General features: G+C 45.6%; 1 protein-coding gene across 3 annotated transcripts in view; it reads left to right on the top strand.

The window, feature by feature from the left end:
- The window catches only part of Tns3 (tensin 3), a 232,968-nt gene that overhangs the window by 36,521 nt on the left and 171,775 nt on the right, over positions 1–24,672 (top strand). The window contains exons 2-3 of one of the 3 annotated variants that reach the window (XM_028777165.1): positions 10,113–10,224; positions 12,102–12,146. The gene's annotated coding sequence lies outside the window, so the exon portion shown is untranslated. Of the gene's footprint in view, positions 1–1,480; positions 1,530–10,112; positions 10,225–12,101; positions 12,147–24,672 lie in introns of those variants that run through there. The other 2 variants (XM_028777161.1, XM_028777157.1) reach the window with 2 other exon arrangements.

The raw sequence follows: 24,672 nt of genomic DNA on the forward strand, positions 1-24,672 counted from the left end.
AGATGACTAATGATCTCAGCTGAGGGGGAGGGGGAGAGAATTCTTCTGCATCTGCCTGATGATAACTGCAGGGAGAATTGGAGTCCAGGGTGGTATGTGTATCTTAGGCAAATTTTGGTTTTCTTTTATTTTTCAATTGAAACTTGTAGAGCAGCCATTGCCACTCCACCGTAGAAACAGAAAGATGGATATTTAGTGCCAGGACCTGAGAGGTTGAATTGATGGCTGGAATTTGCACATGTGGTAACCATAAAGGCCTGTGCAGCCCACCCAGACTGCCCTCCCATCTAAAGCATCTGGGCACACAGACTCAAGAGTGTGTGACATCCACAGAGGCTGGGCTCTGGGACACTCACTGTAGGCTGTTAGAATGCCACACGGGCTGGGCCTGGTGCCATGGCCACCGGGGCTTCATGGTGAGAGCTACATGCTAAAGGCCATGCTACTTCATTGCAGGGATCTCCTCTGCTCTACCTAAGAGATCCCAGCAATTGCTTCAGCTTGAACTCATCCATCTTCCAAATAGCCCTTCCCGTCTCAGAAGTTACGACTTGTCTTGGGGGAAGCCACACTCTGTCAGGAACGTGTATTCTGGTTTTTTATAGTGACCCCCGAACTTTCTGGGCTCCTGGTTTGCTTTCTTCCACCCCAGTTCCTTCATCTCACCCTCTACTGTAGATTTCTAATTTCCTTCTAAAATCCCAGACCCAGAATGGAAAAGCTGAGATGTAATTTGTGAAGTTGGTGGCATTGAGATGGGGAATGGGCACCCATCCTCTAGTGGTGCAAAGTGGGCAGTCATTTGCTTTGAGCTTTGCTTGGAAAAAAAACAAAAACAAATCAAAACAAAACCCTATGCCTTAGTGGGTTTTTGTTGTTGTTGTTTTGTTTTTTTCCTCTTCCTACTCTAAATTCACTCTTAACGGGTAGTGTTGATTACCGGGTAAATACCTTCCAGTGCAGATGGAGAGTGGACTGGAGACTGATCGGGATTTTAAAATGCCAAAAGTCCTGGGAAGCTGCTGCGTTTTGATTCTCTTAAGCCCCTGGGCCAGCGCGCCTAGAGGTTTGAAATCCTAGTAATGCCGAACCCTGAGCCAAGCGTCGGTAATTCCAGTCAGATGGCGGCAGGGAGGCGCACCCCCTCCCCGCCCCCGCCCGCGGGAAGGCGTTTCTTCGCCCACTTCTCCCGCGTCTGGCTGAGCAGCGGTGCCCGGCTCTGGGCTGCGGTCTGCGGGGGAGGGCGGGCTAATTCGTGTCAGATGGAGGGCGGCCGCGCGAGGCCCGCCACTCGCGCCTGGCTTTTGTTCCCGGCGTCTGACTTCTGACGGCAGGAGCTTTTGCAGAGCCAGGTTGAGACGCGCGCGATCCGGGCCTCGCCCACGCAGGACCCCGAGCCGTCGGCGCCCTACACTCGGCCGTAGACGGGGGACAGACCGCGGGGGGCAGCCATGCGGTGGCGCGCGTTGGCCCCGGGTCCGCCCGCGAGGTTGACGCGCGAGTCCGGGGCGCGTGGGCGTCCACGCCAGGTGAGTGCGACGGATGGGGCTCCCTCGGATTGTCACGCACGTGGACGTCCCGGGTGGGTGCACGAGGCCATGTACTTGAGGGTCTATGAGCGTGTGGGTGTCCTTGCTGGGTTTGCGCTCCTCTGTATGTGTTCTGGGCTGTGCACGTGTGTGTGTGTGTGTGTGTGTGTGTTTGTACATACGCTCGCGCGTATGTAACAGTGTCTAGGGAGGCAGAACTGGATGAGCGTACGGCAAGGCAGAAGGCAGGAACTCTAGCCCCTTGAGATCGAAAAGTTGCTGGAAAATGTTTCTTTGGATCCCTTTCTCTGCAGTAGAGGCGGGACACTGGCCATTGCGCAGACTCGTTCTTCCGCGCGTGTTTCTTGCTGAGGATTCTTGCGTATGCTGGAGTAGTGCGCGGAAGGGGTTTAGTGCAAGTTCCTGTGTCTCCGAGGATACCTTGGCGCCCTGTGGGTCTCAGGACGGTCCTCTGTGGGGTTCGAATTAAACAGGCGCCTGGTAGCAGCCCCAGCCCCCTCTTCTAAGCCTTATAAATCCAGCATCGACTGCGATTGTGTTCCCAGGAAACTTGTGGAAGGTTCTGTGGAGCGTAAGGTCTGCATGTCAGTTTTGCTTCAGCAGCCAGATGCGGTTGCTGTAAAGGAGTAGTCCGTTTAATGCAGCTCCTAGTGTTGTGGTGACCACCAAGCATGAAATGTTTTTCCTTGCTACTTCATAACTGAAAGTTTGCAACGGATTTGAATCATAATGTAACTATCTGATATGTGACCTCATCAAATGGTCTTTAGACTCCTGAAGGGGTCGTGACCCACAGGTTGAGAACTACTGACATATAGGGACTTGTGTTGAGCATGGAGGTGTCATTTATGCCCCAGGTGCCTGCCTTCTGTGGGGAGGTCTGAGGACAGCTCTGCAGATATGGGAAGGGTTCAGGTTTGAATGCTTTCAGAGAAGCGAAGTTAGGCTGGGTATGCGGTTTTGATCAGTGCTACCCCAACACACCTACAGTCGCTTCCTGTGGTGGGCTGAATATTTCCTGAAGGGAGAAATGTAGCTGGGTTTGTGCAGACATATTCTTGTACTGTGAAACTAGTTTGCCATGGCGACCTTTAGTGGCAAGAACCTGGCTGCGGGTTCCCTGCGTGGTTTTCCCTGCTCTCAAGAGACTTCACTATCAAGACTAATTGTCCCTGTTCTCTCCGGGTGGGCATCTTTGTGGAACCAGTAGCCTTACTGGTTACTCTTCCAAAGTTTGGCTCCTAACAATTAGGTGCAATCTAGGTTCCTGAACTGGCTTTACCAGCTGCTTCAGCCTCACTATCCTCCCCCCACCCTTTTTTTCATGGAGAAATGAAAGCTACGGATCAGGTGAAGACAGAGACAGTCTAGTTCTGTCTAGTCTCTTTTCACAAGAGAGATGTTATGCTACATGCACGTGAGCAGATGTTATTACACTATCTTAATCAACTCCCCTGGGATCTAGCAATTGAAATGGCTGAGCAAGCACCACAGTGCCTCTGCTGTTTTACCCTGCAGCTTCTGGACCAGTGAGCTAGAAGCTGCAGGGAAACAGTACCTCTTTCTCCTTGCTTGGAATAAAGGTGTTTGTGACCAATGAAACGTTACAGTATCTCTCCTTTGGCTCACAGACTATGGCCGGTTCATCTAGTGCACAAGTCTTAATTGAGAGACTGTGGGTTGCCTTCTGACAGCCGAGGAGGGCTCACAGAGGACAAAGGAGAAAGAGCTTGGTACCCTGAACCTAAGATATTGCAGTCTAGCACAAGAGAGATTATAATCCAAGAGCTACAAGATGAGCAGAAAAGGTATGTGATGCTGTGGGTATTACTAAGAGTTAATCCCTGTGCCAGGCAGAACAGGGCACTAGGTGGTAGCCCTATCCCTCATTGGTTCCCTGTGGGGTCTAGGTCTTGTATATCACAACCCCATCTGTAGAAAAGTGGGGTGCCTTGCTAATGCGAGTATTGAATGCTGCTGGATTCTTACAGAGCTCTGAATACAAGGTTTCTGCTATCAATTTGAAGTAATCAGGCACAGACATAGGACGGAATATTTAATAAAGGTGCCTTAATAGTACAGGTCCAAGTGATACAGCCTGTTATGACTGAAGATGAGAATCTTCTGGGAGCTCTAAAACCTTCCCAGTATTCTGGTCTCACCTCTAGGGTAATTAGATTGAATTGGTATGGGATGGACCCTATTCCAACCAAGTTGTTTTTTTCTTTCTTTTTTTTTTTTTCCTGGTTTTTCGAGACAGGGTTTCTCTTTATAGTCCGGGCTGTCCTGGAACTCACTCTGTAGACCAGGCTGGCCTTGAACTCAGAAATCCGCCTGCCTCTGCCTCCCAAGTGCTGGGATTAAAGGCGTGCACCACCACCACCCGGCTCCCAAGTTGTTTTTAAAACTACCTACATTATGCCTGTGGACATGAAGCGTTTTGGTGGTCATTTCCAGCAGTAGGAGAGGGAGGGTATTATTGCCGATTAAGAGGATTTGTGTCTTGTTCAAGGCTGAGCAAGAGTTTGAATGCAGATTGCAGAGCCAATGCAGAAGTTTCTGGGTTCAGGGTACTTTCCTGTTCTTTGACAGTGCTGTCCTTACCATAGCAGGGAAGCGTCAACATGGCTGAGGAAGCTGAAGTGTTTGGAAGATTCTGGGTCTAGAAATGGCTACTCATGCTGTTGGAAGTGGCAAGGTCTTTTGTATTTCAGTTTTGGAAGTTCATTGGTGACATGTAACCAGAACAATGCGTTGGTTATGTCGATCCTGGATCCTCCAGCTCTGCTACTAAAAATTCTCATTAGCTCTCAAAGCTTTTCCCCCCTTCTTTCTTTTTGGTCTACATTGGCTGCCAGCTTATCAGCAAGGCTGTTTTATAGCTTTCCAAATTGGTTGCCTTTTATTTCCTTTTCTCACCTCATTGTGCTGTTTAGAATCTCAATGTTAAGTCTTGCTTAGCACCGCCTCTACCCTGTTGCATATCTTAAAAGGAAGCATTAGGTTCTTATGATTAAGGATGTTTGCTGAAGGATTTACATAGCCACATGATCACAAGGAAGACTCTTTCTCTCCCATCCTATCAGCAAAGGGATGTTAGGATTTGTTAGTGGATTTTTTTGTATTGACTGAGAAGACCTGCTGGTTCTCTTAGCTTATTAACTGCTTTTGTGATCATTTGCTTTGCTTTTCCAGACAAGGTCTGGCCATTACTGTTTCCTTGCTAAAGCCTCTAGAGTTCTAGTATAGAAGGTTTATTGATTGATAATGAATGTTATGAACTCTTGCATTTCTGGGATAAGCCAACTTTTCACGATGTAGTAATGTGAATTATGAAGGTTATTTCAAAGTGCAGTATTTTGTTTGCAACTATTTGGGGATTTTTCAGAGATTGCTGTTTATTTTCCCAAATTTGATTCGATTGTGGTCAGGTTTTCTTCTTCTCAGTAGGACTTGAATGTATTTGGATTCATTCAGAGTTGTTCTGTGTTCATAATATGGCTAAGCATACCAGTGCACTTGAAAGGACACATGCTCTGTTGCTGTTGAGTTAAACACTCTGTTAGGCCAAATTGTTTGATAATATCACCCAAATCTTTGGTATCTGTGTGTATTTTCTGATAGATCTGTTGATTACTGAGAGAGAGTTGAATAACAATACCACAGAGATGGTTGCTTATCAGAAATGCATTCTCCAACAATGATGAGGAAGGACACAGACATAATGGTGTGGGTGTTTGGTTGGTTTGCTCTTTGCTCGAGACCTCTTCATTTGTAGATAGCCATCTTCTCCAAGTCCTTATATGGTTATCCCTTTGTGAACATGGATTCCTTGATATATCTTATGAACCATGGCAATAGCTTGTATTATTTTGGGTCCCACTGGGACATCCCTGACCAACCTCTCATAGGGAGGTATCTTGTGCCTGGTGTTGAGATTTTCATTAAATTACCTATGCCTCTTGGGAGTGACATTGTCCGTCTATGCAGGCTATTTCCATTCAAACTCCTTTTTAAAGAACTATATCTTTTAAAAATCCCCCCCCCTTGTAGGTTTTTATGTGGTTCTTTCCTTCTTCCTTGTCTTTGGTTAGCCCTTTTCTCTCTACCTCCTTTTCTCTGCCACTTCATCCTGCAGAACCTTTCAGTTTCTGGTGCTTTACTCCTGTATTTCATATCATGTCTGTTGATAATAGCCCGGACTTAAGACTGTTCCCTCAATGAACTTTTACAGGTTTTTGGCCTCTCTAGGTGGTCCAGGTTAAACATAGATCTACAACTTTGAAGCTACATCCACATATGACAGAGGAAATGTAGTGTTTGTCTTTCTGGACCTTGTATATGGAACTCATAGTATATTTTCTAGATCCATCCATGTTCCTGAAGTTTTGATTTTTCTTTACAAGCCGAATAAAATTCCTTTGTGTGTCTACATTCTTTTCTTCATCCGTTCATTAATTGATGGACACCTAGGCAGATTGCATTTCGTAGCTATTACATCACACTGCGTTTTATCTGATGATTAGTTACCCTTAATTGTTTTTAATCAGACAGTGCATATTTACCCATGTATTTGCCATTTGGTGTTCTTCTTTTTGTTATATAAAATCCTATTTCCAGCATCATGTTACCTAAGGACTGTTTTTAGTATATCTGAGATATGTGTCAGCTACTGATGGATTCCTTTAACTCAGCTTTTGAGTAAATATCACTTTTTTGGAAGCTATTTTGACTGCCATTCTAGATTTGCTGGTTTCCTTTCCCACTAACTTCTCACATGTGTTTTCAAATTTATTATTTTCTTGTAGATTTATGTTTGTTTTTTTAAATTATGTGCATGTGTATCTGTGTGGCATGAGTACAGATGGAGGCCAGAGACATCTAGTAATCTTGCAGTAGAGTTGCAGGTGGGTATATGTACCTAATGTGCTGAGACCTGAACTCAGATTCTCACCACTGAGCCATCTCTCCATCCTCATAGTTAAACTAACTGAAGTGAGGAATTTTGTTAATTTTAATGGTTGGTCCTCTGTATGTAGCGTGTCTTTTTCTCTGCTCTGAGTGTTTCTAAGATTTATTCTCATGCACTTGGTGTAGTTATAGTCAACTCTTGTGTCTTGGCTCCATAGCTTTATAGTCTTTCTTGCATTTTGAGGCTGTTCTAGTCATGATTTCTTCCAGTACCCTTCTGTGCTTCTCTTCAGTAGGGACACCGAGTAAATGTCTATTGGTCGTAAATTCTCCTGTTGCTCCAGACACCCATTTGCTTCCTTATATCCATTGCTTCATTTATTTACTTCATTTTGACAGGTTTGCATTGTGATATTTTTAAGTTCACTGAGCTGTCTTTTGAGTAATTGGCCAATAATCATGTCTCATATATATTTTACCCCAAAAGTCTCCATTTCCTTCTGTGGTTGTTTTGTTGGATCTTTAAGTCTTTTTTAGGGCCATGCATTTTGAGTAGATGTAATACAATTGTCATAATACCATTCATTAATGGCCTTGTCTGCTAATTCTAACTTCTCAGTCTCATTCCATTGTTTTTTCTATTTATGAAGTCTGTTTTCTGGCTTGTCTCTTTGAGTGCCTGATCATTTTTGACTGGCTGCCAGCCTACATCAATTTTACTTTGTTTGGATTCTGGGAAACTTGATGGTCTTTGTGGTATTCTGGTGTGCTTTTTCTCTGAAATGCAGTCATGTGATTGGACGGCAGTAGCAGCCTCAAGGCAGTGTTTTTCAAATAGCTTATATAGGCCAAGAAGGGCAGTTCTCAACCTGTGGGACTCGTGACCATTCCACAGAGGTTGCATATCAGATATCCTGCATATCAGATATCCTGTATATCAGAGATTTGCATTATGATTTGTAGCAGTAGCAAAATTACAGTTATGAAGTAGCAATGAAAACAGTTTTATGGTTGAGGGTCACTGCAACAAGAAGAACCGTATAAAAGGGTCTTAGCAATAGGGAGATCGAGAAACACTGTTCTCGAGCTAATCTTTGCATGGCAATATTGTTCTGATTTCCTGTAGAGTTGGGCAGGATTGGGGTCCCTGATCTCTAGTAAGCAAGCAGTATGCTCAGCTTTGAGCACAGGGCCCTGTTCTTCTAATCCTGCTTGTGAGGCATAGGGTGTGTGCTGGAAGGGCTGGGGGTTGGAGTTCTTTTCTATATTCTTGATGTGCAAGCTCTTTCAGCACTCATCCTTTTTAAGGGGTTTTCTTCAGACCTTAAGTATGCTGCACATTGTTTTGTGGTGCCCTGTCTAGGAAACTTTTTGACTCTCTCAACAGGGATGGTTCACTTTGGATCTCTGCAGCCTAAAGAGTCTCTTACATTGGTAGAAGGGAGGGAGACAGGAAGTTCACTTTAACTTACTCTTCCCTCTGAAGTGCAGTCATGGGTCCCTGAACAAGGATGAAGTTAGGATGTGTACCATTAGGTGCTGTTGCCATTGTGATGGGTCCCTGTAGTTAGGATTTTGTATCATTAGGCACTATTGCCCTTGTGTTGGTAGCACTCAGTGTGTTTACACAAACTGAGATTGTGGGACATCACCAGGTAATAGGACTTCGGCCTCACTTGGGTCTCAGTGCACCTTGGTGCAGACGGGCATTGTTGACCAAAGCATCCTTATCACTGTCCTTCATTTCCTGTCCTTCATTTCCTGCTGTGCTGTTTTAGAACAGTGGGTTTATGTATTTCGTGCATGATTTTAGGTGTGAGGATACATTGAGTCTTTGGGTAAGACCTTTGCACCAGCAGCGGAATTGCCTGCAGATGGATGGAGAACTAAGTAAATAAAAATCCTGTCACGCTGTTCCACATCACCCGAGGTCCTCACAAGTAGGTCAGCACATCCTCCCAGGATCATCGTTTTACTCAGATCTGTATCTCTCACCTTTCTCGTCGATCGTTTGCTAGTACGACATACGATTCTGAAGCTTAATGACTTGAACGATGTGCCCTGCCATCCAGAGCATAAAGCAAGCGCCCTTCATCCGTGCTCCCTTCATCTGTGCTCCCTCAGGGTCCTCCCTCCCCCTGCAGCAGTATGTTCTATGGCTCTTCTTTTGACTCAGCTGTGCCTGGGTGGTGTCGAGTATCATAGAACCCTACTACCCATGTACCGGCACAGATAGTATGCACCTCTGTTTTGCCAACTTTTTTTTGGTCTTTCGAGACAGAGTTTCTCTTATAGCCCGGGCTGTCCTGGAACTCACTCTGTAGACCAGGCTGGACTCATCCGCCTGCCTCTGCCTCCCAAGTGCTGGGATTAAAGGCGTGCGCCACCACCACCCAGCCTGCCAACGTTTTTGAATAAGAGCACCCATTCTTATTATTATATATAGTTAGGTTATTTCTTGTTTGGGACAGGTAGTTTTTTTTTTATTGTTGTTGTTGTTGTTGTTATTGTTGTTTTGGTTTCGTTTCATTTTTCAATACATGGTTTCTCTGTGTGGCCCTGGTGGCTGACCTCCAATTCACAGAAATCCACCTACCTCTGCCTCTGGAGTACTAGGATCAAGGGTGTGTGCCACCACCACACTGCCCAACTTTGGGACCGTTTTTTAACTGTTAGAAAAAAAATATATTGGCTATACTGTATGGGTGCTGGGGGCTATGCAGAAAGTAAAGCACTGCCTGCAGTCATGGATACTTTTAAAATTATATTGTTATACTTTTTCAAGTTTGTAAGAAATTATCAAACTTTCCTAAAGTAGTGTTTACTGAGAATAGGAGGTAAACGATACATTTCACTTTCTCAGTAAATTTAAATGATCCTGGTGGGTGTGCAGTAGCTTGTGTGTGTGTGTTTGTGTGTATGTGTCTGTGCATTCGGGCGCATGTGTGTGTTTCAACTAAAATCCACATGGTTATTAGTAACTGATCATGTATGTACTGTCAGCAGCAAACAGGCTGTTTTTAAGAGCCTCACATAGAGACTCAGAACAGACTCTGCAAAGAGGAACTTGGTGGATGAGAGTTAATCTCCTCATACTAATGCTTGTCATCAGGTTAAGGAGGTAGCATGTGTGTCGCAGGCTCATCTTAGGGCCTTCTCTTCTTCAGAACAGCACACCTAGCCCACTGGCCTGAGAAGTCAGAACCGTTGTGTTTATTTAGGGACATCTTTGAAGGGAAAACTATATAGTGCGTTTTAACTTGTTTGCTCTTTAAATCCTTTATTCTAGAAGAAAAGGCCTTGAGAGTCTAGAAGGGTGTATGGCCACTTTGTTGCTGCTGTGGATGATGTAAGCCTGTTGGCTGCTAGTAGCTTATTATCACCTGGGTAGCTGCCTAATGTCTCAAGTCCTCAAGCACCCTCCCCCCAACCCCCTACTCCCGGGGGAGATGCGCTTACAGAGAGGGTAAGCTGCCCTCTGGGTTCCGGGATGCCATGCCCTGGCTCTCTTTGGGAACTGGAGTTTGCTTGGTAAAGCTCCTCTTTCAGCTGTGTTCAAGGCTCACTAGATTTATTATCTCTGGAGAGAGAACAACAACAACAAAGATGCAAGAACTGGAGCTCTGACAGTTTCTCCCTTTATTCTTTCAGCCGGAAGAATTTACCACGTGTCCGCACAGCTTTAAGAAGAAGGACTTTAAAAAGCCCAGGGTGTGTGGAGTGTGCAGACAGACCATTGACAGTCAGGGGATTGCTTGCCGAGGTAAGTTCATGCCCTTGATCCTCTCACCCATTAGACCCAAGCTCAACAAACAGTAAAACGAAGACAGTCGTTCTTCTGGGAGTTTCCAGAAGTTAAGTCATGGAATTTCCCCCGTGTGCCTCCGTTCACCCCCCCCCGCCCCCCCCCCCCCCCCCACCTGGCAAGGCCTCCCATGTTTATGAAGATAGAGGCTCCTAAGGAAAATTTTCTAGAAAGATCAGTGCTATTACCACGGGAGGCACTTTGTGCTTCATGTCAGGTCGTTTACAGCCTACACTTCACGTTTTAGTGTTTCAGATCTCCTACAGTCTGCAAATGAAGTGTCTGTTCTTGAGTTACAGTTCTTATTTATTTATTTATTTATTTAATGTACATTGATGTTTTTGCCCGAGTGTCTGTCTGTGTGAGGGTGTCAGATATTCTAGAACTGGAGTTACAGACAGTTGTGAGCTGCCATATGGATGCTGGGAATTGAACCCAGGTCAATTAGAAAAGCAGCAGCCTGTGCTCTTAACTGAAGAGCCATCTCTCCAGCTTCTGAGTTAGGGTCTACTGTATGTTGGCATCTCTCAGCCTGTTTGTGGGAAACATTGATCTTGTCTCTAAACCAAGCCATCAGCTGGGCTTTTTTCTTTTTCCTATTTTAGAAAAATCAAATTTATTTATTTACTCTACATCACAATATCAGCCCCGTCTCCTCCCAGGGCCCACCTTAGATAGATCCTCCCCACATTCCTCCCTCCCCCTCTTCTTTGAAAAGGGGAACCCCATGTAGGTATCACCCACCCCCACTACAAATCAAATTACTACAGGACTAGGTGCATTTTTTCCTACTGAGGCCAGACAGGGTAGTCTAATTAGGGGAACGGGATCCACAGGCAGGCAGACTACAGATTCAGGGACAAACCTGCTCCAGTTGTTGGTGGACCCACATGAAGACCAAGCTGCACATCTGCTGCACATGTGCAGAGGCCTAGGTCTAGTCCATGCTTGTTCTTGGGCTTAGTCTCTGGAAGCCCCCAAGGGTCCAGGTTAGTTGACACTGTTGGTCTTCCTGTGGAGTCCCTGTCCTTTTCAGGGCCCTCAATTCTTCACCCAACTCTTCTATAAGATTCCCTGAGCTCTAGCTAATGTTTGGCTGTGCGTCTCTGCATCTCTACACTGGCTTCTTGGTGGAGCCTCTCAGAGGGTAGTTATGCTAGGCTCCTGTCTGCAAACATAATGGAGTTTCATTAATAGTGTCAGGGATTGGTTCTCACCCATGGGATGAGTCTCAATTTGAGGCAGTCATTGGTTGGCCATTCCCTCCATCTCTGCTCTATCTTTGTCTCTGCACATCTTGTAGGCAGGGCACATTTTGGGTCCAAGGTTTTGTGGGCGGGTTGCTGTCTTTATCTCTCCATTGGGAGTCATGTCTGGCTACAGGAAGTGGATACTTCAGGATGCATATCCTGCATTGCTAGGAGTCTCAGCTAGAGTTTCCCCCATAGACACATCGGGGCCTCTCCCATCCCAGGTCTCTGGCACGTTGTAGACATTGCCTCCCTCTCCCCACCATTTCTGTTCTCTCTGCTCTCCCTACATTGGACCTTCCACCCTCTCCCCTTCCCATTTGGCTTTTTCTCTTGCTGATTAAACCTTACAGTTAGTGCAACTTTGAATTATTTTGTGACTCCACACTGATGCCATCTCCATAATGAATGTGTGACTGGGTGAGGCTATGGGGTCCACTACACAGCCCAGGAAGCCCTTAAGGATTGAACGACCATTCTTTGGTGTCCAGTCAATTGTGGGGGTTTAGGGTTCCCTCCATAGAGTTAGTGTTCTGCCCTGCTCACCTTCTTTAACAGGCTAACTTTGGACTCTCCTGCTCCTAGGTTAGCTCCTGAGTGCTGGGATTGTAGCGTTCACTGCCACACCCAGTAAGTATTCCTTTGTGGAAGATTTCCAGGATCTTCCCTGGTGGGCCTCTGTAGTGCTGGGATCTTTTTGGCTTTTTTTCCCCCCTTTATCTGATCTCCTGAAATTTTGGAGTAGAAAGAAGATGCGCCATAGTGAGTCAGGAGTGGACCAAGAGTGTGGCCCTCTTAGAGGTTTATTTCGAGTTAAAGTTATCTGTCTGGGCTGTAGTATTCCAGTTTGATGCCCTCTGCTACACAGTGCTAAAGAATATGTCAACTGTTCTCCTGTGGCTTCCATCCCAGGTCTGCTTACTTGGGGTCCCCCTTGCTTTCCTGAGCCCCAAGTGTTTCCTTTCACCCTGGACCTGCTGTGAGTCCTTCTGTCTACCTGTACATCATTATCTCCTCCCACCCTACGCCTGCTGGGGGTCTCCCTTGCTTCCTGAGCCCTAGGTGTTTTCTTCTATCCTAGGCTTCCCGGATCCAAGTGTGTCCTCCCACTGCAATCCTGCTGAACTTCAGCTTTCTTAGCCTAATCCCACCCCTCTCACTCCTATAGATGTGGAAGGCTAGGGCCGCTTCCAACTTCTGCTCTCAGGCTGTCTTCTACAGGACAGCGTGGTTCTAAACCATAACATGTCCTAGAGTACAAGGGTCTGAGATGTTGATGCTGAGGTCAGGTAGGCAGTGGTGGGCAGGGCCTCACTGATTGAGAAGGCGCCTCATTGTGTCAGACCGATGGGAATGGCACAGCCACGGAACAGAGTCTCTCCATCTGCTTACTGTAGGCCTAAAAAAAAAAAAAAAAGAAAGGAGCTGAGAGCAGGTCATTGGTGCTGGTAAGATGAGCAGAGCTCTTTAGTTGGCTAGCAGAGGTGACCTTGTGGGAGGGGACTCTTAATACCATTTGTGTCTGAGCTCTCTGTGGCTGTACTCATGGGCTGAAGCCAGCAGCCACTCACTCTCCCTCTGGGTAGAGTTCAGGTTCTAGAGCCTATTCCCAGCCAAGGGCTGTGCCATTGAGTGCTTCCCCACCATCTGGCCTCTTTGCAAACACTACTGCCCTGTGTAGTAACCCAGCCCTTATGAGGTCTGTGTCATAGTACCAGGCCTTTCTCATCCATATAGAATGGGTCACATCAGCCCTGGTAATGGCCTTTTCTGTGTGCAGACTTCACCAAGCTTGCTCTACAGTGTCTGTGACAACATGCATAATGTCCATTCACATGTGAATACACAAGCATATGCAGTCAGATGCACACAACCACATACCATTCTGATGTGCCCACTTTAGTCCCTCTCACAGCAACCCCTTGCCTGTCCTCTGGAGTTGGTAGAGGCCCCATACACCAGGAATATGTCACGTATAGAAAGCCATGGAGGTAATTTGTATTGCATACTCCATTCTCATGGAAACACTTACATTTTAAGACTTGGATCTTGGGGCTGGCAGATATTCTCGGTGAGTTAAATGCTGTGTAAGCCTGAGACTCTCAGTTTGGTTCCTGGAACTCACATGAAGTTTGAAAGAACTGACTCCACAGAGTTGGCCTCAGACTTCCACACATGCCCCATGATACTTGCATGCTCTCCCAAACAAACTCCCCCATAATATCAATAAATAGAAGTAAATTTTAAAAAATAACCAGATCGCTAACTATGCCCCTCAAGTCTGAAAATTAGGGGGAGAGGTACACTGAGGTGAGGTGGGGATGAGGCTCCCGTCTGCGTGGTCTCCTGAGCTGCATTGTCCGGTTATGTGCAGGATGGAGACAGTGTCGTACGGCAGATCAGCTGACTCCATACTGAGCTGGGCTTTGCTCTGGGCTGCAGCCTCAACAAAGTTTCCTTTCCTGCTCAGGACTAGGACCCATAGAGTGATTGTACCAGAGAGCTGGCAATGTGGGGGCAAAGCCTACAGCCAGCTTTGCAACACTCCAGTCAGTTACTTCTCCCCAAAATCCTTTATGGAACATGCTCTGATGGTGCTCCCACATGTCCGAAACTCACAAGTGTCTCCTTCCTGCCTGTAAGCAAGATCATGTCTGGTGGGAGGAGCCTTTAGGCGAAGGCCTTTGCTTGCCAACACCTACAGCAGTGACTGGCATGTGCCCTGCTCATTGTCCCTCAGGAAGAGTCATTTTTCTTTGTGTAATGAGGGCTGGGTTTATTGAGGAACTAGTCCACACAGCCTTATTTCTACCTTAATGTTCTGCCCGAAACACCTCACGTAGCTTTTACTACTTTTACATAAAGAGAATCCATGGTCAAGAGCAGGGAGGAGAAGACCAAGGCAGCGTCAAGGCTCTAACTTACAGTCAGCGTATGCGGCTTGGCTGGGAGCCATCGTCCTCTTACTCTGGACAATGTTCATGGTGTTGGCCCTGCCATTGCCTGAGCTTGCTTTCTCTCTGTAAAGCGAAGACTCCAGGCTGGTCCTGTAGCTCCTATGAAGTGTGTTGGTGATGTCTTAAGTGAGTGCTATGTGAAATGTCAGAGGGGCCTCAGTGGACATGTCTAAATAATACGTGGTTGTGTGCATCTGACTGCATGTGCTTGTGTGTTCACATGTGAACAGGCAAGTACTACATATGTAGCTGTGATTGTACGTATGAATGGTTACAGATACACTTGTTTGTTCATGTGTTCGAGTGTGCCCATTCTTCTGACTGCATGTCTGTGTGTTCATGTATCTATGTGCCTGTCTGTGCACACAGAAGGTTCACAGGAGAGCATCACTCTAGCTCACACTTGGTAGAGCTGAACTTGTCTGTTCTACCATCCCTGTAAATCTTAGGCAGAGCACGCCTGGGAGGTGCATGAAAGAGAAGGGGGCTTCAGTGGTGCTTTGCATGGAGGATGTATTCAGTGAGCTCCTCTGTCATTCACTTGTTAAGAAAGATTTGCTGAAGCCTGTCACCTCCACAGATAAAGGTCTCAGTTTCTCAGTCCTAGAGATGCCTTCAGGCCTTAATAAGAGTGAAGGTCAGCATGATGGCTCTGTGACCCAGGGGACACTAACATTTCCCAACTTCCCTTTGTTCTGATTTTCTGTTGGGCTATGAGAGGTCACAAGTAGAGTCTTCCATCCCCCAACTATCAGAGTGCTCTGCTGCCTCATAGAGAGATGCCTTACTTCTCCACCATGGATGACAGACCAGAAAGCACTGTGTAGTGTGTGAGAAGGGGCCTTCCTCATAACACTGCTTTGTTCTAGGAGCAGAACTATGAGAAATAGATTCGTTATTGTAGCTCAGCTAGTCAGGCTGTGGGTTTTTTTTTTTTTTTTCAAATAGTAACCCAAATAGACTGAGACATCATATTTATGCACACAAGTATAGTAATTCCGTCATTATGCAATTACTGCTTTTCTTTAATGCCCTGAAATTATGTTCCAGGAATCTTAGGTCTGATCTTTCTCATGACCTCTTTCTTATTTTTTAATTATTATTGAATTCAGTTGCTGTGGGTACTACTTAGCATGAAGATGTTTCATCCTGTCTCTCCAATGCTGCTTTCTTTTTAAAAGACAATGTGGTGTGTCAAGAAGTAATGCCCTGGTGCTCTGGGTTGCATGTGTGAGCCCAGAATCCTTCAACAGTGCTTTCAGATGTGAAACACCCTGCAAATTCCACAGGTAGTGGTGCTAGCTGGGTAGGCCTGGGAGGCCTAGGAAGGACACTGCTGTGCGCAGCGTTGTGGCTCAGAGGCTGGCACACCCAAAATGCATTAGGGAGATGCTGTAGTTTCTGCATGGTGTGGGCATGGGAGGCATCCCACTGCCAGAGGCAGTGGACTTTTAAACGATGCCAGGGCCCAATGAAAGCAACACAGCATGTGTCTAAGAGGTCCAGCTTCCCTCATGACAAAGCAGGGAATCTGGCATCTCTGTGTTGCTAGGTCTGTACCTCTTGATACCTGGGACATAGACCTGTTACTCTCAGATGTTCTGAGCAGAACAACCTCTATCCCTCTATCCAAGCTCTGGTTGCCTGCCTTGCCCAGTGCTTGTTGTAGCCTTCCTAGAGTCCAGTGCCTACCTTAGGCTGCAGACTGGGCACCTTCCTAAGTCAGTTTCCCTGCATTGGCCTTTGGCTGTCCAGGCTGGGTTGCCTTTGATAACTGCCTCCCTCCTTACCTTTTGATATCTTCCCTTTCTGGCAGTGGTCCTTACTTACCCTTCCTAATACTGTGACCCTTTAATATAGTTATTCATGTGTGGTAACTCCTAACTATAAAATTATGTCATCTCTACTTCATAACTGCAATTTTGCTTCTGAATTGTAATGTAAATATCTGATATATAGGATATCTGATAAATGGTCCCTGGGGGAGTTGTGACCCACAGATTGAGAACCACTGCTCTCTAGCCTGCTCTTGGGGAGCAGGCCTAGGAAGCCATAAAGCCTCCATTAGAAGGTTTGCATTTGTTCCTAAGTGGCCCTGAAGCTGGGCCTCTGGGGTGGTTCCACCCCTCACTCCGAGATATGACCTACCCTTTCACAAGTGCTCAGTCATGACTGTTTTCTGGACTTGCTTCCTGGTTAGCTTCCCCATCCTTTGTGTTTTTGCTCAAGCATCAGGTTCTCAGAAGCTACCTTGCTGCCCTGATTTTCTCCTAATGTCTGGGTGTTCAGTCAGTGAGTAGCTTCAGAATTTTGTTTGGTTTCTGCCCTAGCAGGAAGCCCAGGAAGCTGTGGGGCTGCCTTTGCTTTGTGGACCAGGTGTCTTGGTGCTGAGCCTGTCTGTCACTGGCACAGAGCAGGCATGCTGCTCTTGCGTGCAGCCCTCACGTGAAGCATATCGGGTGAGCAAGTTGATGCTTGTATTATTATTCCTGTGTTGATGGATACGCTTTGACTATGATTTGTCCTCCTGTAATCTCCATTGTGAATATTAAGAGGGTGGAAACAATCTGACCCTGGTATTGAGGAGTGGGGCCCCTGGAAGGTCATTAGGATTCATAGTCATTAGCATGGATTAAGAACTGGTGCTTTTGTAAGAGGGATGAATGTGTGCACATGCAAACCCTCTTCATGCATGCACACACGTATGCTCACTGTGTCTCATCACGTGCTGTCCGGCTCTATCTTGGGATATTGCTGTTAAGATAGTCATCACCAGATGTGGCCTTTGTACCTTGGAGAGGAACCGAGCCAAAATAGATTTCATTCAGACTGGGGTTTCATTATTAGCCAGATAAAATAGGGTAAGTTAATCACAAAGGCCCTAAAGGGTCCCGTGTCTGGTGGGCAGGCATCCAGTGAAGGAATGCAGTAGGGAATGCAGCATTAAGAAAAGGATGGTTACTCTGGGGCGCTGACAGACTCTGCGAGCCAAGTTTGTGACGATGACACACTGGCTGTTCTTCAGCCTGTCTGCTGCCCAGGCTGAGGGCTCCTGCAATGTACTTAAGTCTTACAGGTGCCCCGAGTCACTCAGCAGGCACACAGAGACAGTGAGTGGGCTGATTGAAAATCTAGATGAAGTTGGCAGATAAATGCCTGGTTCATCCATCTGTACCTTTCTTCCAAATCCACATCAAGTAGGTAATGCTAAACTTTTCCGCAAAGCAGTAAGAGGTGACTCCCCCGACAGCCCTGGCCTAGCCTATTCCAATTTCCTGTATTTTCTTCCTTAAGATGCTCCTGTGATGACCCTGCCTGGCTCAGCCTTCCCCGCCCCTGCCCCTCCCCCATCCCCCCCAGTCTTGCCCTATCCTGAGAGATGATGGCATGACAGAGCCTTTCAGAAGAACAAGAGGTACTTGGGGAGCTTCCAGCTCTGTTATGCTAGCCATCTGGTGCAGAGCCCTGTGCTCTCCCTGATTCCTCAACCTCCCTCCTCACCCTTCCCCATACTTCTCAATTCTTGATTTTGACTGAAATCTCCCTATTTTCTGCAAAGAAATCCAAGACTTCTTCCTGCTGTCCCTCAAAGGTTTAAGTGGTTAGGCTTCGAGGTTTCTGTGGGCCAGGGACATCTGGGTCCCGTTAGTCAATTTTGCAGGCAGATTCTGATTTTTAAATTTTTTGAGTAGCCTAGATGATCAAACATGAGTTCTCACTCCACAGCAACTGATCTGGACACCTTTAGAGGCTGGTAGGATTGCTGATTTCCACAGTGTTGTTGGGCAGTGCTGCTCCGAGGTGCTCATGGCTATCACGCCACCACTGGGAACAGCTCAAGGACTAGCTTCTCAGAATGTCCCTGCAGAAGGTGTTGGAGAACACTGGAAGCAGAGGGTGATTCACTCACAGGCTCATTTATAACTTGGGAAATATCTGTAGAGTGTTGTATAAAAGACTCTGACAACCTTGTCAGCCTGCAGCCTGGATTCCTGAGGACCATGGAGACACGTTGAAGAATAGCACCTCCAAGATGACATATAGCAATGTCAGGCCTTTTGGAGCCAGATGGCTGGGATGCTAACCATGGCAGTGGGGAGCCAAGATTCTTAAACCTGACTTTGCAAACCCTTCTGTGACTGGGGAGTTGAGACTGTTGACCCTTCTGTAGAGCTCAGTGTACAGGAAGTAAGGGGAGTTCTCTGAAGCCTGGAGTGCTGGAGGTCCTGCATCTGGCATGTGAAGCTTCAGAGCATTCTACCTTTATCAGTTTATTACATGCAAACTCCAGTCATTGCCTGAAGTATCTGCCACGTTTCTGTGTGTGGAGCAGACACTCCTCTCAGATCCTTTGCTTCTTTAAAAATTAGATGACATTTTTTTTTCTTCTTGATTTCTCAGACTTCATTATGTTAGGAATGCTGCCTCTTTAATACACACACACACACACACACACACACACACACACACACGGCTTACTGCTTTCTAATGGCTTTGTCCTCTAAACAAATTGGTGTTTCTTACCTTTCTACCTTACATATTGCAAACTCTCATTCACTTGCTTAATCCTCCCCTTCTGTCTGTAGTATTTATAGCATGCAAAAGTTGTCAAGGTTTCAGACCTAATCCAGTGCCTACCCACTCTCACAGTCACAAAGATAGCCTACGACATTTTGTGCTCATTTCTGCCTCTCCTTCCTCTATCTGTTCAGACAATTGGCACATCTGAAGTTCGTGTAGTTAGTCCTATTGTTTTTTTTTTTTCATGGATTAAAGAGTTTGCATTTTTTGTTCTTCTTCCCTTTGAGGCGACCTGTAATATCTCTCCTGTATCAGCTTCTTAGGGATGGATGAGTCCCTCATGTTTGTTTCATATTATACAAGGAGCTTTATATCTTCTAGCCTTGGCTTCTGGAAAATACTTTTCACCTGTCAGATCTTTAATGATCGATTGGTTAGTAGGTTGGTCGGTCCATCCATCCATCCATCCATCCATCCATCCATCCATCCATCCATCAATCATCTTTTTCTTTATCAAAAAGGTCTCTACTATTATGGTCTGTTTCTCATTACATAAGGAGAGGTGGTGGCAGCAGGCAATGCTTGGATCCTCCTTGAGGTGGGGGACAGCAGTTCTGCAGTTGATACAGTTTCTGATAGATGTTTGCATTATTGCCTTATTGACCTGGAACCCAATCATTGTGCCAGGCACACAAGAGCCTTTGCCTACTTGTTCATCGTATGTTTAAAACAGGCTCACCTGAGAGTATGTGCTGGCCTGGAATTCACTTTGTAGAGCCAGATGGATACAAACATGTCATCCTCCTGCCTCAAATATCCTGAGTGCTAGGATTATGGGCATTGACCACCATATCTGACCTGTGCTAATATTTTCCATTTGTAAAATAGAACAAGAACATGAGAATATCCCTTTCTCTGTGGTTACCAAGGGAGCCCGAGGGGCAAGGTGTATAAAGCAAGTGGTACTATGGCAGCTAGACGTGCAGGGCCCAGTTAGCCATTGTGGCATAGGTTATCTCCTGGGCCTGGAGGTACAGGGTCTAGTGGCCTGGAGCACAGGATTGTATCTGTGTTCCCACTGTGCCAATGGACTTTATTAGCTTTCTCTTGGTAGACTCTAGCTCCATTCTCAGTTGGTAGCAACCAACAAGGGGCCCTTTCCTTGTATGCCTTTTTTTTTTTTTAAGAGTACGGAACTTGATAGAACTGGGTAGGTTGGGTTCATTTGCCTTTCTCTCTTAGAGAGAGAAAGTGGGTCTCTTCCCCATTCTAAAAGCCTCAGTCAAGAAGGCTGAATGGGATTGTCATCTGTCCAGGTTGTTATTGTTCATGTAAGCCAAAATGCCTTCACTGTTACCCTGAGTTTCAGGTCACTTAGAAGACCATAAAGATCCCTGTAGATATGACCAGTCCATTTAATGTGATAGAAATGGAAGCTGATATGTAAAACAAGCCACTTAAAAGGAACAGTAACAACACTACTATAAAGTAATATAAGTATTTTTAGTGAAAAATGACTTTCCTTAAAACTCTCATTCACAAGGAGCAGTGAGACATTGTCCTGTGTTTCTCTTTAGTAGAAAGGTGGGACACCCCACCCCTGCTTTCTTCTGCATTCAGTCTCTACACACTGTGCAAGAGCTGGAAAATCATGCCGCCCCGTGTTGATATACAGAGGGGAAGCCTGACAGCCTTTCAGATTGCTCTGGACTCTGGATTTCATATCAAAACTCAAAAATAATAGTTTTTAAAGATTAGTCTCTCTGTGGAGTCTGAAATGGAATCAATCCTTTTTTTTTTAAACCCTTTCTTTGGCTGGTCTTGTGTATTGGGTGGATCTTTGAACCAGCAAGTATCACAGTGCCCTGGTCTATTCCTGGTCCATTAACTTACAGACTTCTTAGTCTTGAGTCACCTGTTTTTAAATCCCAGAGAAACATGTATACTTGGTAGTATCTGTTGATTTTATCTTGGTGTTGTGGAGTTCCTGGTTTTGGGTGAAGATCTTCTGAAGAGAGAATTTCCACTTGAAATCTGAAGTTTTGACATTGGTGTGAGAGGCTCACTTTAATTAATTTTGAGAAACTGGCAAGCAGTCCCTTTTGAATAATCATATTTTGTTTGCCAAGGTTCTTTCAAATAAAAATGGTGATCCTGAGTAAGTGGCTAGTTTAGCTGACAACTCACAGCTGCACCAGTTCTGTTGCTAGCTGGTCTCATTCCCACATGGTCCTGTTCCCACGTCCCATTCCCAGACAATCCAGAGACACTGCAAATCTCCCCTCTGCTCTCACAGAATAGTGAAGAGGTGTTTACTGAAATTTTTCATCAGGATATTCTTTTGTAAAAAGATTTATTTATTTATGTATTTTTTTTGTTTTGTTTTTTGGGTTTTTTTTTTTTTTTTTTTTTTTAAACAGGGTTTCTCTGTGTAGTTCTGGCTGTCCTGGAACTCACTCTGTAGACCAGGCTGGCCTCGAACTCAGAAATCAAGTGCTGGGATTAAAGGCGTGCGCCACCACCGCCCGGCCTATTTTTTTTTTTTTGGTTTATTTATGTATTTTATATATATGGTTGTTTTGCTTGTATATATGGCTACATACCAAAAAAAGATATTGGATCCTATGGGACTACAGTTGCAAACAGTTGTGAGTTATCATGTGGGTGCTGGGAATTGAACTCAGGACCTCTGAAAGAATAGTCAGCTCTCTTTAACAGCTGAGCTGTCTCCAGCCCTCTTTGGGTCTTCTTGAGTGAAGCTGACTTCCTACTTCAAGTGTTTACTGGTATAGAATGGAGTGGTAACTGGTATAAGTTAGTCTTGATCCCTAAATGCCTGCAGAGTTACCTATCAGCAGTTTCTGGCACTGTGTAAAATGCAGGAGAAAGGGGAAGAGACATGTGAAAAGTATTTTGGCTTTATCAACCAATTATGAAATCTTGGGCCAGGCGGTGGTGGCGCACGCCTTTAATCCCAGCACTTGGGAGGCAGAGGCAGTCGGATTTCTGAGTTCGAGGCCAGCCTGGTCTACAGAGTGAGTTCCAGGACAGCCAGGGCTACACAGAGAAACCCTGTCTGGAAAAAACAAAAAAAAAAGAAGAAGAAGAAATCTTGGAGACCTGGAGGTCTATAGATCCTTCTGATGGCTACTGGCCTAGACCAGGCTGGATCTAACTCTGTCGAAGGGTGACCTTCCTGTGATTCACACAAGGATGAAGTGAGGTGGAAGCTAGACTAAATATGATTCTGTCAGCAAGAAGGAAGTGGGAGGGGAGGTTGTGGTAAATATTATTTGGGGGTTTCTACTCCATCTTTGAACATTTAGTTCCCATAAAAAGGACACAAGCCTTCTATATTTATAATAAGCGTTAAAGCATTAGAGCTGGACAGATAGTAACCCTCTGTTCTAGTTTGCTTCCCGGTCAGTAACCCTGAGATATCACTTGCCATGTTCCACCAGGGCCACTACTTCTTCAACAGGTTAGCCCTCATGACCAGGCGCTCACAATCCACCTACCCTGTGGCTCTTTCTTCTTCTTTCCCTCCTCCTTTCACTCCTTGTGGCCTTGAGCCTGGGAACCGAAGCCCCGCCTATCTCTGCCTAGCTTTGGGCTGAAGGCATCTTTATTCAACCAGTAGTTTTAAATTAAGGAGCAGGGTTTACACAACAAAAGGTTACGTTATGACTAGAGAATTCTCTAGTCTTGAGGCAACTAGACCTTGGGATACAGAATATAGCATTACAATACATAGCAGCAGACCAAACCTCGACCTGTGAGGGTTGAACGGGCAGGAGACTCTGGCCAGCACAGGAGTAGGTGGGTTTCTGAAGCATCTCAGAACATGTGCATGGATGGTCTCAGAGCACACATCTTTCTGGGGAATACTTTATGGCTGTGAGAATAGCAGACAGACCCGAGGCCAGCTGGGAAATACAGTTCTGTCAGTGGACAGATGAGAAGGCACCCAGGGCACCGTGAGCCCAAGGTCCTCTGGGGATTTTATGGTGAGTGGGGACTGGGAAGACTGAGAGTATACCCCTGAGTCCCATGAGCCTGGTGCTGAGGGGAAGGTCATGGGCTGGGAGGAAGGAAGCTGTTCTGTTAAATGGCATACGCGGGGATTCTGAGCAGCTGAGGTAGTAGCATCGACAGATGCTGCTATGTCCTCTTTCTGGCCATTTTTTTTTTTTTAACACAAGGAAGCTGAGTCCAGAATGTGAGAGACTCCGCCCTACAGTCTGGGGCATACAGGGTGATTTCGGCAGGAAGAAGGTGGTCAGGACTCACTCAGAGGGGCAGAAGTAGATGAGTAACATCCTTGTTTCCTGTTTTCTCTCTCTCTTTCTCTCTCTCTCTCGCTCTCTCGCTCTGTCTCTCTCTCCCTCTCTTTCAAATTTTTAGATGTATTATTTATACTTTGCATCTTTGGTTGAGAAAAACATACAGGTTAAGCCGGGCAGTGGTGGGGCACATCTTTAATCCCAGCACTTGGGAGGCAGAGGCAGGTGGATTTCTGAGTTCGAGAGTTCAAGGCTAGCCTGATCTACAGAGTGAATTCCAGGACAGCCAGGGCTACACAGAGAAACCCTGTCTCGAAAAAAAAAAAAAAGAGAAAAAAGAAAATCATACAGGTTGATTTGAGACTCTACAAACCAAGATGTTTCAAAATCTAAAATTTGGATATACAGAATAGCTCAGATTTTGGAGCATTTCAAACTTTGGACTTTTAGAAGCAAATAATAAGCCAGCAAAGTCTATGAAAGTGTTCTCACATCTGAAACTTCTGGTCCTAAGCATTTTGGAGAAGGTGCACTCTGCCGATACTTACCTTTAGGATGAGCAGGATTCTTGCCCTTAAGTGATTGTGATTAAAGTCCCGATAGAATTGCAGTGTGCATATTGATACAGCTGAACTTTATACCATATGAAGTTTAATCTACCAGTAATGGCAGGGAGGCAGAATCACAGCCTGAGCGAACACCAGTTGATAGTTTAGAAATCATGGATTTCTGAGTTGATTTTTCTTTTGGCAAGTGAAGCAAGAGCTGGTGACTTGAACACCAGCAATCCCAGCACTCAAGAGGCTGAGGCAGGAGGATGGCCATAAGTTTGGGCTAGCCTGAGCTACAAAGTGAGGCTCTGTTCCAAGAACAACAGCAACAGAGTTTTTCTCTGTCCTTCTGTCTTTTTAAAAATTTTTAATTAATTGATCAAGTAATTTAAGACGTAGTTACTTTTGTTTTGCCTGCATGCATATCTTTACCATATGTGTGTCTCATACCTATTGAGGTCAAAAAAAGGTGTCAGAAATCCTGGAACTGAACCTGGTGGTGGTGGCGTATGCCTTTAATCCCAGCACTTGGGAGGTAGAGACAGGTGGATTTCTGAGTTTGAGGCCAGCCTGGTCTACAGAGTGAGTTTCAGGACAGCCAGAACTACACAGAAAAACCCTGTCTCGAAAAACCAAAAAAAAAAAAAAAAAAAAAAAAAAAAAAATCCTGGAACTGGAGTTACAAACAGTTGTTAGCCACCATGTGGGTGTTGGGAATTGAACCCGGGTCTTCTGGAAGAACACTAGTATTCTTAACCACTAAACCAGCTCTGCAACCCTATCCATTTACTCTTAGTAGATCAGGACCATTTGTTTAATAGGCACCTGTTAAGCATTTATGAAA

Source organism: Grammomys surdaster, unplaced genomic scaffold, assembly GCF_004785775.1.
Source record: "Grammomys surdaster isolate TR1022 unplaced genomic scaffold, NIH_TR_1.0 67, whole genome shotgun sequence".
In the NCBI taxonomy this organism is placed as follows: Eukaryota; Metazoa; Chordata; class Mammalia; order Rodentia; family Muridae; genus Grammomys; species Grammomys surdaster.